This window comes from Mustela erminea, chromosome 19, assembly GCF_009829155.1.
Source record: "Mustela erminea isolate mMusErm1 chromosome 19, mMusErm1.Pri, whole genome shotgun sequence".
NCBI lineage: Eukaryota > Metazoa > Chordata > Mammalia > Carnivora > Mustelidae > Mustela > Mustela erminea.
The window spans coordinates 40014038-40031808 of record NC_045632.1 but is presented as its reverse complement, the minus strand read 5'-3'; positions in this window follow the sequence as shown (position 1 = coordinate 40031808).

The following is a 17771-nucleotide window of genomic DNA, read 5'->3' as shown; positions in this document are numbered from 1 at the left end:
CAAAGTTTAAATTTATAGAATAGAGCTATTGTCACCTTACTTGTTATCTGCATGTTATATTCATGAAGGTTTTGATATTCAACCAACTTGAGTTTGTCAGAGAACTATGCTATTTCAGAAAACAGAACAAAAGTTCTAAGAGTAGAAGGCACAGAATTGTCAAAAAATAGAATTCAGTATATCAGAAGAAAATAATTCTACTTTACTCAAATTATCCTAAAGCTATCCAATGACCCTTGATCAGAGATAACACTGCACTTGTTGCAGAAAAGATTATATGCCATCGAAGGTCACACTAAGATTTGGTAACTCAGTGAACTTTATACAACTCAAAAAGGGAGTGGTCCACTCCTTTGAAGAATGTAAAGTCTCTAGGGAAATGGTTGGGGCGGGGAGAACGATCTAGAATAATGTACAAATTCTAAAGAAATTAACGTAAAATATAAAGAAAGTTAATTGGAATGTCTTAAGAATTCAATCACCATAGTGAAGAGATGTATATTTGTTGAGCTCTAAGTAATTTACATACTTCATATACAAGAAATGTGGTAACATATGCAATATTCTCAGCATAGAGGGCGGAATGTAGTGAATGCTTAGGAGAGGCTGACTACTATTATCTCATTCAATTTCAGAAACATTTCTGTTTTACAGATGAAGAGAATCAGGCTCTGAATATTTGGGCAGGCAGGCAAACTTCATAAAAAAAGAATGTGGCAAAATCAGGATTCCAAGTGAATCGTCCACATTAAATTTCTCCTTTTTTTTTTTTTTTTCTGCTATTGCTACATGACTTTTCTTTGAAGGTAAAAGGATTTTTCTTTTAGAGAATGCCCCATTATTCATTCACATCTTATCTTGGCAGATGCAAACACAATTCTATCACAGGTAGAGGGTACTTAAGATCTGCTTCCAAGTGATACATAAATCCATTGTGAAAATTTTAGCATTCATATATTCATTCATTCATTGAACAAATAGCAAACAAACTCATTCAACAAATATTTAATAAGCATCCTAGGTGTCTGAAACTATTCTAGGGACTGGGGATACTAAAATAAAAAATTCACTTTAAAACAAATTTATGGAGTAAGCTGGAATATTTCTCTCTACTCAAAATTTTTGGCTCAGAATAACATTTCTATTACTGATAATATTGACTATACTCATTTTAAAAAAGATTTGTATTTATTTATTTGAGAGAGAGAGAGCACACAGATGCTGGGGGGAGGGGCAGAAGGAGAGGAAGAGGGAGAATCAGACTCCCCGCTGAGCAAGGAGCAACACAGGGGTGGATCCCAGGACCCTGGGACAGACACTTAACTGGCTGAGTCACCCAGATGTCCTGACTATACTCATTTTTTAGTACAATTCTGTATCAGACTCTACAGGTATTGAGGTATAATGATAAAATGAGGCCCTTGGCTTTATTTATGAAAATATATATAATCATAACAGAAAATTGTAAAATGTGTAAAACATAGAGACAAAATTTCTCACAGTTCCAACCTCCCAGGAAAAACACCTTTAATATGTTTGTGTAATTAATTACCATTGCACACAGATATTTACAATTTATAAGTCATTATATATACTGTTTTATGGTTTATTTCAAAGGTTTTTTTTTTCAAAGTAAATTTTAAAATTCATAGAGCAAAGTGAACAAAATTGACATATGTGTGCACCTGTGTGTCCTCTAACTAAATCAAAGATTATCTGTAGAACCTCAAAAAGTTCCTTCTGCTCATCTAAGTCAACATTGTCTCCAGAGGTAATCACCATTCTGGTATCTATCACTATATATTAATTTTGCCTGTTCTTGAGCTTCATACAAATTGAATTATGCAGGATGTACTCTTTCTTAAATGTTTTGTTCCACACAACATTTTGTTATGTCTTGCTTTTAATTTAGCATAACATCATAAGTAGTTTCCTTGAGGAGCTTTCATTCAAAGGTTTATGGGGTGTTAATGAGGTGATAGGCACTGACCTAGTGTCTGTCTGTGCAGAAGTATTCACTATATCTGTTACTATTTGATGATAAGTTGATGTCTCCTCAAATAAAATAAGGGGAAATTTTTACAAAAAGTATAAACATTTGGAAAGAAGAGATTAAAATTATTTTTGTTTTGATGGTAAGTTGACTCTTAACATTTTAAAATAATACATGGAATTAATGCAATATTTGGTAATGTTGATGAAGAAAAGATATTAAACAACAGGGATTTTTTTTCTATTTTAACAATATACATGTGGGAATCAAAAGAGAGTCTTTTATTTTTTAAAGAAATTATTGGGTGTTAACCAGGCATTTTTCTTCTTATTGGCACATGGGAATAAAATAAGTTAAAAAAAGAAACAAAATTCTTCACCTTACTGCACACATATTCTAGAGAGGATAAATTAAATATAACAATAAAGACAATCAATAAAAAAACATTGTATGGTATGCTATAACCTGAAACGTATGTCAGAGGTGAAAAAAATTAAGCAAGATAAGGATAAATTTGAAATTAAAAGGGGATGTACTTCTAAATAGAAAAGTTATAGTCCCAAGTTACTGTAATCACATCAGTATAACCATTATAGGAAAATTTTCTTTAAAAAGTCATTGAAAAGGAAAAGAGAATCTAGATTTGAACCTAAATATGTATCATATTCTAATACATAATGGAGATGTTATTTTAATTCAGTGGAAAGAGAGGTGTGTTATTTATTGATTGGATCGGGAACAGCCACTATCCATCTGGAAGTAAAGAAAAGCGAACCACTCTCTCATATTGTGCAGAAAAGGAAATCCTACTTAGAATAGAGATCTCTCCTAAAAATAGAAATATAAAAATGATGATAACAAAAAGGATATCAAAACTATCTCATGAAAAACTAGAAAGTGCATGTATCTTTTATTCATTAAATACATATTTATTGAACTTTATGCTAGATGCATGAGGCATATAAATAAAACCTTGAACTCCATGTTTAATGACTATAAGACAATAAATAGCAAGCAAAATAAATAATTATAATCTATTCTGTCAGAAAGTAACAAAAGCTATGGAGGAAAGGAATACAAAAAAGCAAAACAGTGAAAGAAAGATTATGAATGCTTTGCCCAGAGTGAATGAGTAGAAAGAAGGTCAAATTATAATACTAAGCAATTCCATAAAGTGAACTCATTGGACACGTGGCATTTGAGAAAAGACTTGAAGAAGGTGAACTGGTTACTTGGAGATTCCTTAGGCAACAGAACTCTAAGAAGAGTCAAATCTGATACGAAGAATCTAATATAAGAACATGCCTAAGGTATTTAAGAAAAAGCAAGGTAGGCATGTGTCTACAAGAAATTGCAGGAGAATTAACAGAATATTGAATCAGGTCATATATAGCTTTGTAGGTCCTTTTAAGAATTTGGTGTACAACCACTGTATCTGGAAAACCAGAAGTTAAGTCCTATTAGCCAACAGAAAAATTAGAAATCTTATTGAGTTACATACAACAACAACAAAAAGGAAATAGATAAACAATATATTCAGGGGGAAAAGTATTTGTAATAGCTAAGATATACTATATCTAGTATATCTATATACTATATACTAAAAAGGAAAATGCATTCAGTGTGTTGAAAACAATTCAGAGAAGCAAAAAGGTAGAACAGTTCAACAGACATGGAAATTTTTAAAAATTTATTTTTCATTGTTTCAAAAGATTTTATTTATTTTTTGAGAGAGAGAAAGAGAGAGAACATGAGTGGAGGGGTGAAGGGAGGGACAGAGGGAGAGGGAGAAGTAGACTCTCCACTGAACAGGGAGCCTGACATGTGGGGATGGATCCTGGGACCCTGAGATCATGACCTGAGCCAAAGGCAGACACTTAACTTACAGAGCTACCCAGGTGCTCCAGACATGGAAATTTTATTTACCTTTCTAGAAAAGTCCATGAAAATTAAAATAACAGAAACATATGAACATACGTCTATAAGATGGGAATAAATTAATAAGAAAAAATATAAATCAGCATTTTTGAAGCAGTTTGTTAACCTCTAGTAACTTAGTGACAGTTATTTAAAGTGTGATTTTAAGTTATTGTTCTTATACCTTTTAAAGTCTTTTTATCAGAATTAATTCAAACACTGATTAGAAAGTTTTGACCAGGGGCGCCTGGGTGGCTCAGTGGGTTAAGCCTCTGCCTTCGGCTCAGGTCATGATCCCAGGGTCCTGGGATGGAGCCTCATATCGGAATCTCCACTCAGCAGGGAGCCTGCCTCCCCCTCTCTCTCTGCCTGCTACTCTGCCTTCTTGTGATCTCTGTCTGTCAAATAAATAAAAAAAATCTTAAAAAAAAAAAGAAAGAAAGAAAATTTTGACCATACAGACTGATAGGGTATGTGTATGTCTGTGTGTGTGCACAGAGTATACTCTTATACATATATTCACATAGGTGTTCCTGGATGGGCTCAAGATTGAGAACAAGATGCCCAGTGGTGGGTGGGTGGGTGGGTGGCACCATTCTTTAATCATAAACTTGTCTTTTTTTTTCTCTACATAGTAATATGTATAAGCATGTATAGGTGTATATATTTTTCCAAATTAATATTTATTGTGCATAAATTTTCAAGTTTACAAGAACAGCCTTAATACCCTTTCTTTTATTCCAGTATCCTTATTGGATAGTTGTGGAAACTGAGGCTCCGCCAAACACCCAACTTTACATAGTTTGTGAATAACAATGCCAAACACAGCTTTTTTTCACTTTCTCTCTCTCTCTCTCTCTCTTTCTAACCATGCCAATGTTCTGTTTGGAGTAAGAGCCTGAGAATGTTGAATTAAATGTGCCCACATAATATAAAGCTTACTTGTCTTCTCTGAGTTCTCTCCACATTTTTTCCACTTTGTTTCAGCATCTTCCAACCTTTTAAAAGTTTTTGTGTGAAATAAAGTACCATGCAAAAGTTCTTTGTACTGGAGACAAATTTGTTCTTCGATTATTGTGTTATATTTCCCATTACAGGGACATCAGAGAGAAACATCTGGCAAACAAATTGCCATAGAGTGGAGATGGAGAGTTACTGGGACGTGCATACAGCTCTATGGACAAGTGACAAAGGATTCTGAAGGCATTGATGCCAACACATTCACATTAAAAGAGAGAAAAGAAAGAGCATTTTGTCCCAAGATTTAAAAAAAAAAAAAAAAAGACATATACAAATGTCAACAAAGGTCCATAGCTGCTTTAAATTTTATCCCAAGTGGAAAAAAAAAATGAATTCTTTCAACTTTGTTGAGCACTTTCTTTTGGCAATAAAGATTTTACTTATTTACAACTATATCTTTAATCACCCTGATCTAGATAGTCTACATTTATATAGATAAAACAGCTAAGACCAAAAAAAGAAAAAATAATCTGCCCAAGCTCACAGAGTAAGTTATCAGCTTTGCTAGAACCAGACTTATATTTTCTGACACCATCATACTCCCACTCCTGTCCTCACAGAACAACCTGGATGAGGTAGTGAATGATTACAGAAAACAGAATCCATAGTTAAAGGAACACAAAAGTGGGAAAAAAAAAGTATTATCAAAACCATATACCAACTCTAACTGCATGGAATACATCTTCTGCAACACTGATATCAACTATATATTCATTGGACACAGGATAATTAGTTTCTTGAAGGTGGGAGACAGTTCATTCCTCTCCTATCATTGCCATCTTTGTATCTCTTTATGTCAGTACAACATTTTTCTTCACTTTTCAGTACCTTGAATTCATGGGGTATATCTTTGATTTTTGGTCCTTGGGCCACCTCAATAATGATCACAAAGCAGGTGTGGATAAAAGTTGTTGAGTATGCATGGGTGACACTTCTACTTGTGGACATGGGACCATAGAAAGTTGTTCATGTCTCCTAAACCCTTCACCGCAGTAATCTCTAGTTCTTCTCTCTCTCTCATCTCTCTCTCCCTGAACCCCACCCCTCTGTGCATATGCGGACTGACACTTTCCCAGTACTGTCACTCAGAATATTTCAACATATATGACACTTTATGTTTTAGTGTGGTATCAGAGCTCATTTGTCTACCTCTATCAACTGATCCTCTTTTACTAGAAATACAATTTTGGGGGAGTTTCCTGTAAGCTACTGAATGTTCTAGGTGTTAGGGATAAAATGTGCAGAAACCACTTTTGTACTCATGCAGAAGACTCACAGATGCACGAGGAGCTTGGGAGCACTAAGAACCCTGTTTAGAAGTGACACCTGGGCAGGTAAGTATAGGGAAAGGCAGTGGAGTTTTAGGGGAGGCTTTTTCAGATTGATGGATCTGCATGTATGAAGAGCAAATGGTATATGAAAATTTCTGAGAGAAAATACATGTTCATGATTGTGGACTGTGTACATTTATTTGGAATAATCGGAAGGAAGATAAACTCTGAGAGATGGGAAAGAAAAGTGATAAAATCTGGGAGTAAGCAGTACTAAGTCAGACATGGCTTTGTAAACTGAGCTTAAGAGCTTATATTTTATCAAACGCTTTTATCAAACCCTTAAGACCCTGGTTTTAAGTAAGGGGAATGTTATATTCAGATTGCTTTTAGGAAAGACTACTCAGCTGTGTGAAAAATGGTGAGATGAGCAGCACTGAAAGGGGAGGGGGAGAATGTGTTCCTTCATCTGAAATGTTAACATGATTGGAAACTGGGAGGGCCTGCAGGTATTGGGTCTCTGTCACGTGGTACAATGGGACAGGTAGGATTTGAGATGAAAGTCAACAAAGAGCCTGGCACAAAGTATACACACAAACTGTATTCTGTATGTCTTTTATATGTGTGTGGGAAGGCAGGGTAAGAGCTGGTCTAACTACAGTCAGATCTTCAAGAAGCACCGAGTCTTTCAGGAATTATATCCCAGCTCTTCCAGTATCCTTAAAAAAAAATTTTTTTTAGTTCCATTTTGTATAGGACTGTCTCTAGGTGTTCCTTATCATGAGACAGAAAAAAAAAAAAAAGAAAGGGAGAATGTGATGGCTGGCTCCTCATCCAGTCTTTGAGTGTGACACTGTCTGTTCAAATACACCCTCTTCATGTGTGCATGGAGGAGATCAAGGGAGACATTATTATCCTCACCTTTAGATGTTTTTGGTGTCTGTGTCTCCTTGAGAGCCTGTGGTGGAGTAGTAAGGTGGTAAGAGGGCCGTATGGACCATATACTTACTATTCACCATTCATTAACTCCTACTCTATTTGATGGAAAGGAGGCATATAATGCCTTTTTTTAAGCAGAGGTTAATTTTATGTGTCAACTTAACTGGGCCATGGAATTTCCAGATACCTACCTAAACATTTTTTTCTTGTGTGTGTTTGTGAGCTACTTCTTGAAAAGATCTGAGTTGGTAGACTGAGGAAAGAGCTGAACGGAACAAAAAGGTAGAGGAAGGTTGAACCCACCCTATACCTGAATGTTTGAGCTGAACACGGGTTTTCTCCAGCCCTCCAACTGGGACTTTAACCATCTGTACTCCTGGCTCTCAAGTTTTTAGGCTTGGACTAGAATCTACACCACTGGGGCTCTAGCTCTCAGGCTTTCCTGGGTCACCAGTTTGTAGACCACATAATCACATGAGCCAATACCTTCAAATCAGTCTCCTAGATAGATAGATAGGTAGATCAATAGGAATATAGATAGAGATTTTTCTGCTTCCCTGGAGAACTGTGATGTATACAGATGGTAAACAATGAAAAGTATGTTAAAAGGTCATTATGGAAGAAGAGAATGTGTTGCAGTGAAACATCTTTCATTTCTATAGTTCCAACTGCTTTGGAGTCAGGGGGAATTTCTACAGGGATGGCAGTTTGACAGCAAATGGCTGAGTTTCTAAAAGACTGCACGATCACTTTTCTAAATAAATTGTGAGGTATCTCTTCATTGAGATAAAATGCAAGGATCCCGTTTAAAGGAATGCTATAACCCCAATCCGCCTGACAAACAAGTCAGTCTTAAATGTCAAACAAAAACATCACATTTCTGTGAAACTTCCCCAATCCCTCAGGCAGAGAATGTTCATGACTTCCTTTGTGCTCTCAAAAAACCATGTACACTGTATATTATATAATACAACTTTGTATTTTACTGTACAGTTTAATTTTGCATTTGTATGTAAATTGGCATCACAAATATATTAAGATTAGGTTGTTTTTATCATGCCTTACATCTGTGTATTCAGAACCTTCACATGCAAAAAAAAGGTGGTCAGCAAAAAAATTGCCTTTTAAATGAGTGACTCAATCAACATAGATTTTCTGAAACATCTCCTAAAAATATTTTTTAAAAGGATTATTCATCCATTTTGGGGGGTGGCATGAGGGACAAAGTGAGAGGTAGCAGGGAAGCAGGTTCCCCACTGAGGGTGGAGCCTGAGATGTACGGCTCCATCTCAGGACCCTGAGATCCTAACCCTAGCCCAAATCAAAAGTTGGACACTTACCTGACTGAGCCACCCAGGCACCCCCTAAAAATATTTGTTAATATTTTGGGAGGAAATAATTATAGACTGATAAGAAATAGCAAAAATAGTACTAAGAAATATTCCTTGCATCCATCCCCCCTCAGCTTCCTCTAGTGATAACATCTTATGTAATATCTTGCATATTATACCTTATCAAAAGAAGGAAACAGGTATCGCTACAATGCAGTTACCTAGATCTTACTTGGATTTCATTTACTTTTGCATGCCCTGATTTTTTCTTTTTCTATTTCTTTTTTGTAAGTTTGTGTGTACAGTTCTATGAGGTTTTACCACCTGAACAGATTTGTATAACAGAGATAAAGAACTGCATGCCTTTCTGTATTTTCATTGTTAGTGGATAAGCAAGCCACTGATTCCTGTACATTGACTTTGTATCCTGCCACATTACTGAATTGCTGTATGAGTTCTAGTAGTTTGGGTGTGGAGTTTTTTGGGTTTTCCATATAAAGTGTCATGTCATTTGCGAAGAGAGAGAGTTTGACTTCTTCACTGCTAATTTGGATACCTTTTATCTCTCTTTGTCATCTGATTGCTGTTGCTAGGACTTTTAATACTATGTTGAATAAGAGTGGTGAGAGTGGGCAACCTTGTCGTGTTCCTGATCTCTATGGGAAGGCTGTGAGCTTTTTCCCATTGAGGATGATATTTGCTGTGGGTTTTCCATAGACAGATTTTATGAATTTCAGGAATGTTCCCTCTATCTCTATACTTCAAAGCGTTTTAATCAGGAACGGATGATGTATTTTGTCAAATGCTTTTTCTGCATCAGAGGACCATGTGGTTCTTCTCTCTTCTCTTACTGATTTATTCTATCACATTGATTGATTTGCAAATGTTGAACCATCCTTATAACCCAGAGATGAATCCCACCTGGTCATGGTGGATAATTTTTTTAATGTGCTGTTGGATCCTGTTTGCTAGGATCTTGTTGAGAATCTTAGCATCCATATTCATCAGTGATATTGGTCTGAAATTCTCCTTTTTGGTGTGGTCTTTGCCTGGTTTGGGGATCAGGGTAATGTTGGCTTCCTAAAAGGAGTCTTGAAGTTTTCCTTCTGCTTCCATTTTTTTAAAGAGCTTCAGAAGAATAGGTATTACTTCTTCATTGAAAGTTTGATAGAGGGCGCCTGGGTGGCTCAGTGGGTTAAGCCACTGCCTTCGGCTCAGGTCATGATCTCAGGGTCCTGGAATCGAGTCCCGCATCGGGCTCTCTGCTCAGCGGGGAGCCTGCTTCCCTCTCTCTCTCTCTGCCTGCCTCTCCGACTACTTGTGATTTCTCTCTGTCAAATAAATAAATAAAATCTTTAAAAAAAAAAAAAAAAGAAAGAAAGTTTGATAGAATTCCCCAGGGAATCCATCAGATCCTGGGCTCTTGTTTTTTGGGAGGTTTTTGATCACTGCTTCAATCTCGTTACTAGCATCAGGGAGATTCAAATTAAAACCACATTGAGATACCGTCTTACACCAGTTAGAATGGCCAAAATTAGCAAGACAGGAGATAACATGTGTTGAAGAGGATGTGGAGAAAGGGGAACCCTCTTACACTGTTGGTGGGAATGCAAGTTGGTGCAGCCACTTTGGAGAACAGTGTGGAGATTCCTTAAGAAATTAAAAATAGAGCTTCCCTATGACCCTGCAACTGTACTACTGGGTATTTACTCCAAAGATACAGATGTAGTAAAAAGAAGGGCCATCTGTACCCCAATGTTTATAGCAGCAATGGCCACGATTGTCAAACTGTGGAAAGAACCAAGAAGCCCTTCAACAGATGAATGGATAAGGAAGATGTGATCTATATACACTATGGAGTATTATGCCTCCATCAGAAAGGATGAATACCCAACTTTTGTAGCAATATGGACAGGACTGGAAGAGATTATGCTGAGTGAAATAAGTCTAGCAGAGAGAGTCAACTATCATATGCTTTCACTTATTTGCGGAGCATAATAAATAACATGAAGGACATGGGGAGATGGACAGGAGAAGGGAGTTGAGGGAAATTGGAGAGGGAGATGAACCATGAGAGACTATGGACTCTGAGAAACAACCTGAGGGTTTTGAAGGGGCGAGGGGTGGGAGGTGGGGGGAGCCAGGTGGTGATTATTATGGAGGGCACACGTTGCTTGGAGCACTGGATGTGGTGCAAAAACAATGAATTCTGTTACGCTGAAAAGAAATTTAAAATAATAATAATAAAAAAAAGAACTGTGTGCCACCACAGAGGAACTCCGTTGTGTTCATCCGTTCTGGACACTCTCTCCCTCTATTCCCTAAAGCCTGATAACCACTGATGTGGTCTCCATCTCTATAATTTTGTTACTTTGAGAATGTTATATAAATGGAATCATATGCCATGTAACCTTTTAAGACTGTGATTTCTTCACTCAGTATTATGACCTTGAAATCCATATAATTTACCGCATTTATCTATAGTGTCTTCTTTCCTATTGCTGAGTAGTATTCCATGGTATGGATGTACCAGAGTATGTTTAGCCAGACTCCTAAGAGTTTTATTTGATTTTTCCATTTTTTCCCCCTGAGTACCATCTAATGTTTATACTTCTCACAGAAAATATAGTTAAAAACCTTTTCCTTAAAAACAAAACAAAACAAAACAAACAAACAAACAAAACACCTTTTTTCCTCAGGACCCTTTGTGTGCTTCCAAGTAAGTTCTTTAAAAAAAAAAATTTTTTTTTCAGTTCAATTAACCGCCATATAGAATATCATTAGTTTCAGATGTAGAGTTCCATAATTCATCAGTTGCACAAAACACCCAGTGCTCTTCACACCACCTGACCTCCTTAATGCCCATCACCTAGATACCCTGTCACCATCTACCTCCTCTCCAGCAACCCTCAATTTCTCTCTGATAGTTAAGTCTTTCATGGTTTGTCTTCCTCTCTGATTTCTTCCAATTTGATTTTTCCCTCCCTTCCCCTATGATCCTCTTCACTAAACAAGTTCTTTATAAGCCATGCCTCTTAATCCAAAGTCCCTTCTGTGCCAGAGAGGAATGACTAGATATCTACCTTGGCTTTCCAGAATTCTCTAACTCAGTACTAGCAATAGCTAATTCCCTGTAGTAAAGACATAATGTTTATAGAATCCTGACAAGAGTTTGGAACTGTACCGATTCACAGTAAGTAATTTTGGGAAGTGTTCCTAATTCACTCTACTCCTCTTGTCCCATTAATCTTTTACTCCAAGTTTTTTTTGTTTTTTTTTTTGGCAACACACTTTTATATGTTATCATAAAGAATTTCTTTTTTCTAAACTGTGAATAATTCAGTGAGTCTGAGAGTTTGTTCTTTGGGTGGAAAAGTTTTTAAAGGATTATCAGTGATATTTGATGTAGCTGCTGCAAGAACTAAACTTAACAAATCAATATACACTTACAGTCTCCCCAGTGACTTGGGTGGGGAGGAGACGGTGGTGGTAGAAGTGAGAAAGCCTTCCACAACATTTTCTACTCTAAATGGTGGGTTTGGCATTTTTTCAGTACAATAATGATTCAAACACACAAAAGGAATCCCCACAATGCTAAATAAGGAGCAGTTTGTGTTTTCCTTCACACTTTCTTTTTTTCCCCCCCTCTCATCCTGAGATTAGGGCAAAGAATGGGGAAGGAAAAAAAAAAAGTAATGAAAGTCTAACTCAGTGAAAGCCAAGTGCTTTCTCTATTAGGAGTACAAAGAGGGAGACATCCCAAGGACTATCGTGTATATTCTGGAAGGAATGCCTGCCCCCAGAAATAGCAAGCTTAACCTTCTTCAAGTCTCATTTTTCTGAATTATCAAGGCTCAATCTTGCTCTTTTGTTACTGGATACGTCTCCCACAGAACTCAAATACCTCTTTCCACTGACCCTGGAACTGAGGGTGGACGTAGCAGGGAGGTAGGTAAGGACGGAACCAGTGTATTTTATGTTTCTTATAATCACTTTCTTTCAGGTGCTTTCCGGGGACTGCCTGATCCCTTCACAATGCTTCTGCTCCTGATCAAGGGAAAGAAATGTGATCTCCCAGTCTCCTTGTAGCTCTCCTTCACAAAAATGATTCTCTTGTACTGAAACCAAAACGAATTCTAGGGCATGGCTGAAAAGTAAGCATTCTTGGCCTGTTTTCAATTTCTCCGATCCCCAGCTATGACGGGAAATTGTTAAGCAGTCTTTCTCATGGCTTCTTTCTGTTTTTACTATTTTGGTTTCCTTTATATGAATCATTTTTCACTGTAGTGAAAAAAAGCAAAGGAGGAAAAGGCAACACAGTGCCATAGAATATAATGTTTGGTCTCTGCCGAGTTCCTTTAACTCAAACCATTAGTTGGGGCATTTCTAGGCTGGTTTTCTGACTGGAAAGGGATTTAAAAATTAGAGAAACTAAAAATAGCCCTCATGCTGAAGGTCAGAATTCAACTAGAAGTATTCACTGCCTCTAAGAATGTTAGGGGGATTTCCAGAAGGATCTTGCCTCAAAACCTCTCACTTGGGATCTCTAATTTTTACATGTGAGTTCAAGATTAAAACAGATATTTCCTATTCTCTTAATATTTCTGGAATGATTTCTATTCCAAAATTGGATAGAATAGGAACAAAATCATGGCATTTCCCAACTCTTGGTGCATGCTGTGAGTAGAAATCTGACTTTGTAGAGAGGATTAAATTTTGAAGACAGGCAGGCCTGGTTGTATTTTCTCATTTTGTTATGCATGAGAAACTGATTTTTGGAGATGCCCATCACCACTGTGATATGGAACAGTGTAATTCTACCTTTCTTATAATGCTAGTTGTGGCATTGTAATGTGCACAGAATATCCAACCTACTGCTTTGCACATGGGGTTCAATGAAATGTAATTTCTGAGAAAAAACAAACAAACAAACTTAGATCAATTAGGCTTTAAAAATAGTTGACTCAGGCTCCCTGCATTTACAAACAGGAAATCAAACCTAGAGACGTGAATTTACTAACACAGAAAGCTAGTATTAGAGATCTTCTGAGTCCCTGGCTGATATATGTAGAGTAGTTTTGACTTACATTTATAACTTCTGTGTACATTTTTAAATATTTATAGTACATAGATGCTCAGTACTTACAATAAATAGTCCCAGAGTAAATCTGACATATATCCATTAATATAAAACCATAAACACAGGTGAAGGATGATGATTACTCAAATAAAAATAGAAATAAAACAGATTCTGCCAGATCCAAACCAAAGACTGAATTCAATATGAAGATAAAACACGAGTTCACTTATTTTTATCATTTTCAGCCTACCTCTGACTCTGTTACCCAATAAATGTTATGCTGGGACTGTTATGTAACATCCCCAATTCAGCTGTTGTTCCAGTAGATGACATTAAAACTCCTTCAGCTGCCCTTAAGATAATGTAACAAATGGGTTTTACTTCCTCAGAATTTCTGGCAATGATTGAAAACTTATTCAACATATGTCTAGAAAGACAAGCTGTGGAAAAGGACAGAAACATAATTATTCAAGTTATTAAGTGTATTCCTAAACTTATCTCAGAATAATAGGGCTGACAGCTCCTACTAGATGAGGGAGACTTATAGCCCATTGCCTGGGACCTCATGGTGAGAGTGAGCAGGGACAAAGATGGATATAAAAATGCACAGAGGTTGAAGGATGTACGTTCATGTCTAGTATTAAAGATATGATTTAACTTTTGGAAATACATCAATGACATGATATATAAACAGCCTCCTGTATCTCCTCTACATTGCATTACTGAAACAAAATAGGACTTTCAGTTTATAAAGTTTGATAACACTTAAGTAAACTGCTATTCAGATGATTCTTTTTTACCTTCTTAACAAATTTTTAAATGAATAGTACAATATTGTTAACTATACACACATTGTTGTACGGCAAGTCTCTAGAACATTTTGTCTTGCATGGTAAGAAGCTATACTGATCAGACAGCAATTCCCCTTTGCCCCCTCCCCATTCTACTTTGTACTTCTAAGAATTTGACTACTTTATATACTTCATGTAAGTAGAATCATGCAGTGTCCGACATAATTGAGATCAGGATCTTAGAGAGATGCTTGTACTCCTGTGTTCATGGAAGCATTATTACACACAAGAGACTTAAAAAAAAAATCTCTGTTTCCATCAATGGATTAGTGAATAAAGAAAACATGGTATATATACACAATGGAATTTTATTTAGCCTTAAAAAAGAAAGAAATTCTGTCATATATTACAACAAGGATGAATCCTGAAGGAATTATGCTATGTAAAAAACCCAGTCTTGGAGGGCAAAACCTGTAAGAGATCCTTTAAGGCTATAATTTTTAGAGGCATAATCTGCTTTTCTTTTTGAAATTAAGGTTTTTACATTTTAAAAATGTATTCTATTTATTTGGGAGAGAGAAAGTGTGCATATTGCAGGGAGGGGCAAAAGGGAGGGAGAAGCAGAAGCAGACTCCCTGCTGAGCCCCAGGCATTGAGCCCCAGGTGGGGCTTGATCCCAGGACTCCGGGATCATGACCTGTGCCAAAGGCAGATTCTTAACCCACTGAGCCACCCAGGTGCCCCAGAAAGTAAGGTTTATTTAAAGATAAACTATACTGTTATACTCATTTGTACAGTCAAAACTAAAGGCTTCATGCTATTGCTTAAATAGGGTTTTATTCAGAGTAATTATCAAAACATTTCTCATAAAGTGTTTGAGACTAACTCCTTATAGATAATATAAAAATTACCAGGAAGAAACAGTTTAATATTATATTAGTATTATATAATCTAAAAAAGAGGACTTTAACTCTTTGGGTATCAGTTTTCTTAGTGGGTCAGGGGGTGAGGGTAGGGAAGGTGAAGCTTTTGCAACTATAAAGGGATCCTGATAGTTCTAAAAGTTTACGGAAGTCAACATGGTATGGAGTTAAAATATTTTCCAAAGGATCTGGAGTCAGAAAGCCCAGGTTTGAATTTGATTATATCACTAAATAACTTTGTGGTCTGGTTTTATAGTCTTGGTTTCTTCATCTATAAAATGATGCTGATGCCAGCTGCTTTCCAGTTTGTGTGTGTAAACCATGTGCCACTGTTGTATATATGAATATATTTTTCACCTCCTAAACACATGAGTATTCTCTAATGATTCTATAATTAGTATTAGTCAATAGGATATATTTCATCCTAAGGGCCTACTTGATGTCTTTTACTGTACTCTCTATCAGGATCATGAGGACACAGGATTCTTCCCATCATGGATTTAAGTGAATCTAAAGTTGTTTGGGAGGATCCCAGAATTGAGGGGAAGGACCTGGAATCTGAGATCTAAAAATGATGGGCCACCCAGGAAGGCTAAACCAAAGACAAGTCATGATCCAAGACTCAACTCTCATCTCATGATGAGATTAAGAAACACTGTAAATTTCTGGGACAGAAAAGATTTCTTAATATCTATTTATTTTAAAAATATTTTCCTAGGGATGCCTGGGTGGCTCAGTCAGTTAAATGTCTGCCTTTGACTCAGGTCATGATCCTAGGGTCCTGGGATCAAGTCCTGCATCAGGATCCCTGCTCAGTGAGGAGCCTGCTTTTTCCTCTGCCTGCAGCTTCTATGCGTGCTCTCTCTCTCATTTTGCTTCTAACAATAAAATCTAAAAAAAAAAAAAAAAATAGTTTCCTAGACAGATACTCAAGGACAATATCGATTTGTTTTTCCCAATAGACCTTCTGTATCTCATGAAACTATTCTAAGTATTTGTGGATGCCTTGCTGGCACTGTTGTGGATGGAAAAGCTGGGCTGAAAGATGTGAAAACCCATCTTTTAGGAGACTTGTCGGACCAGATGGTGCTTGATAGAAAATAGAGAGCTTGCACATGGCTGGCAATAGAAAGGCCTCAACCATGCCTCAAATACTTGGGATAGGTAAAGTCTAGTGTACTCTATGAGACAAGCAAGAATTCCTCTCCATATATTTATTTGTGTTGACTGAGAAGTGGGCTTGGGCCCTATCATAGATCTTTTCAGTGAAAAAGGAAAAGAAAGAGGGTGAGAGGAGTGCTTTGGATGGACTGAAAAAAAAAAAAAAAAAAGTCATCCAAACAAAACATTATGATGCTTCTGACATCCATTTACCTAACAGAACTTTATTATATTTCCTTTTTAGAGTCAATTATATAAACCATCTTTTATCTCTTAGCTGGGACCACCTTCCATTTATTTAAAACCTTTTCATAAATATTACAGAAGGGAACCAATGCCACCTGAACACTTGAGTTTATTTTGTGTAATATATGTTGAAGCCCAACAAGTCCAACATGCCTTTTTCTGGCTTTTCCCTTTTTCATTTCATTTTACTAAGAAAAAAAAAAAAAAGAGGAGATTGAAATTCTGCCTGATTCTATGTTACTTAGTACTTATTAACTTGTCAGCAGTTCTTATTCTTTAAAAATACTGCATTTTAATTCATTCCTGGAGGCTATGCTACCCAAGAGAAAATATTTGCAGGAGCACTATAATATCTGACCCAAAATTTTTATTCTCAATTGCTCCTATTCATATAGTTTTCAGTCAGGACTGATGTCCTCTGGTAGAAACAATCATTATTCATATATTCATTAATCTGGATTGTGTTAACTATTGATGGCTTTAGAAATTCATCTTATGTGAACTCCCTTGCGTTCATTGGAACATTTAATGGTAACTGTTGAGTGGTGATGCATTTTAGCACTTCAGAGTAGGTATAAAATGGCATTTATTTAAATAAAACTATCATCAAAATAGCATATTAATTAGAAATATTTTATTACTATGGTACTAATGAGGAAACTAAGATCAGGGAAGTTGAATGACAGCTTACTGAACATTTAGCAGCAATATAACACCCATGGGTGCAATGCACAGAAGTGAGTGCACCTGGGCCTCAGATAGCTCTCTCAGTGTTTTGTCACGCCATAGTGCTTGCTTTTAACAACTATTCTGGGTTCTCAGCTTTCTCTGGGTCTTCATAGCAGTCATTCAAGATTTCAACCTTTGAATTGCCAGGTACTATGAGAGGTTTCTTCCCATGGCACAGCTAGTACTTAGTACCACAAAGAATGTTCTAATAAATGTCAAATCACATTATTGTTAGTTCCTAGAGCTCATTAAGTGATTTTGTCTAAATTCATAATGTTTTTATTTGATCCAAAAGCTTTGAGTTATTTCTAAATATATACATGACACTGGCTAAGATTGAAATACCTGTTAGTTAATGATTTTAACAATG